A 2,357-nucleotide genomic window follows, 5' to 3' on the forward strand; every position below is an offset into this window, starting at 1 on the left:
CCTGCAGCTCAGTTCTGGGGGTTGCAGAGTCTCCCTTCAGGAATCGGGCCAGCGGCCAGGGTTGAGCAATGACCTTCTTCAGCCGCCTTCGGGGAGCAGGGTGCCTCCCTGTGGAGCGATCTGCCAGCTCTCCTGACACTGGTTCTCTGCAGTGCCCTCTGAACTGGGGCCAAGAAAGGAATGCTCCGGGGTGCTGGGCATAAAATGGCTGATGACTAACACCTGCCAAGCTACTGCAGCCAGGAAGGGGAAAGACATATGGAAGGTCCCTGGAGGCCGGGTTGTTGTTGTTGTTTTTTTCCTCCCAGTAGGGAGAATTCATCTTCAATTCAGGAAATGACTCCCTCCCCCAAAGTCATATACAGTACCTCTACCCTTCTGGGGTAACCATCATTCAGGTTTGCTGGGGACAGAGCGATTTCCTGGGACATGGAAATTTCGGGACTAAAAACAGACAGTTCTGGGACAATTGGGAAAATCAGTTCTGGTTGCTCCCTGGATATGACAAAATAGCCAGGATACAAAGACAGGTCACAGGCACCCAGGTTACACGGGGACAGACAGAGCGCTCCACTAGAGGCTCCAGAGATAAGGAAGCCAATCTTGGGCTAAGGAGACAGCAGTCTGTAGTGTTCCTCAGAGGGAGACACTCTCCCTATCCCTCCCACAATAAGATGGCCCAGAAAGGGAATCCTCAAGGGAATGGAAATATAGGGACAAGGGACACTGATTCAAGAGACACAACATCACAGCCCAGATGGAGTGAGACAAGAATGAGTGGGGTATAGAGGAGGAATCAAATCCAGAGCTGTACAGAAATGGTTATCTCAGTGTCCCCAAAGAAGTGTTCCCACCAGTTCTGTAGAGCTCATGATCTGTAAGCCTCTATCAGAAACCACTGACAATCTTAGGCTCAGAGGGAGGAAGGTAGAATCAAGGGAACCTTATGGCAAATTATGTCAGGTTTTCACTGCAGGCCTTACCCTCATCATCCTCAACCAGTGATCTTGTTATCTTCCTGATATCTCAGATCTAAAAACTCCATCCAGGAACTTCCATGTAGAGATCTCCGAACCAAATGGGCTTGTGCCCAATGACTGCACTCAAGGTTCTAGTGTTAATGGTGGGCAAAGTCTTGTAAGGGTCCATCAACATCACCATACCCAGAATGTTCCTTCACCTGTGGTGGCAGGGACTAGGCTACCTCACGAGATTCCAGCCTCCACAAGCCCATAGACGTCTTCCTGATCAGTCTCTCAGCCCTGGACATCCTCCGCACCACGACCACTGTCCCCAAGATGCCATCCCTCCTCTTGCTTGGGGACCGCTTCCTCAGTTTCCCCACCTGCTTCCTGCAGATTCACCTCTTCCACAGCTTCTCCTGCTCAGAAGCCTTCATCCTGGTGGCGGTGGCTATGACTGCTATGTGGCTATCTGCCGCCCCCTAGGCTATACCCTATCCTCATGACCCGCACACCAGTGCCACCCTGGCAGCCTGAGCCTGGCTCACTGCCCTCCTCCCGCACATCCCCACTGGGGTGCAGACTTCCTGCTTGGCCTTTGACAATGCAGCTCACATCCCTAACTGCTTCTGTGACCACCTGGCTGTGGTCAAGGCCTCCTGCTCTGACACCACATTCCAGACCCTCATGGGCTTCTGCATCACCATGGAGGTGTCCTTCCTGCCCCTTCTCCTGGTGCTTCTCTCCTGTGCCCATATCCTATCTTTGGTGCTTCACATCAGCTCCCGAGAAGGACGTTCGAAAGCCTTCTCCACCTGCAGCTCCCACCTCTTGGTGGTTGGTACCTACTACTCACGCATTGCCATAACCTCTGTGGCCTACAGGGCCGACCTGCCGCTCAACTCCCACATCATGGGCAATGTGGTGTATGCTCTTCTCACCGCTGTCCTCAACCCTCTTATCTATACCCTGGGGAACAAGGATGCCAAAGCAGCCATCACCAGTAGGGCATGTCCCCAGGACCCAGAGCATTCTGGGGACTCTTGATCCTTAGACACAACTAGCTCAGATCCCTGGACACTAACGACAATGTCTAGCATAGGATGGAAACACAATACATATTTTTAAGTGAACTTCAGCAGTCTAAATTAGCCTCATTCAATTGAGCAAACAGCCAAAACCTGGGCCTCAAACACTGGATCAAGAACGTTTCCTTCTGGTGCTACAGAATAATTGTAGTTTTCATCAATCACTAATGTGATGAATACAACCATCTAATCATTCAGAAAAAAATTTACTGGATGCCAGAGACAGAAATGAACGAGACGCAGTTGCTGTCTTCAAGATAACCATGATCTAGTGGGGAGTCACATGCAGTGAATAATGGAAGATGAT

The 2,357-nt window shown here is 51.0% G+C and overlaps 1 pseudogene; it reads left to right on the forward strand.

Moving 5' to 3' along the window:
- The first annotated feature begins 1,093 nt into the window (after positions 1-1,093).
- LOC125079707 (olfactory receptor 2AT4-like) lies at positions 1,094-2,009 on the forward strand (annotated as a pseudogene).
- The last annotated feature ends 348 nt before the right edge of the window (positions 2,010-2,357 follow it).

The sequence above is a fragment of the Lutra lutra genome, chromosome 10 (genome assembly GCF_902655055.1).
Source record: "Lutra lutra chromosome 10, mLutLut1.2, whole genome shotgun sequence".
NCBI classification, from domain to species: Eukaryota; Metazoa; Chordata; class Mammalia; order Carnivora; family Mustelidae; genus Lutra; species Lutra lutra.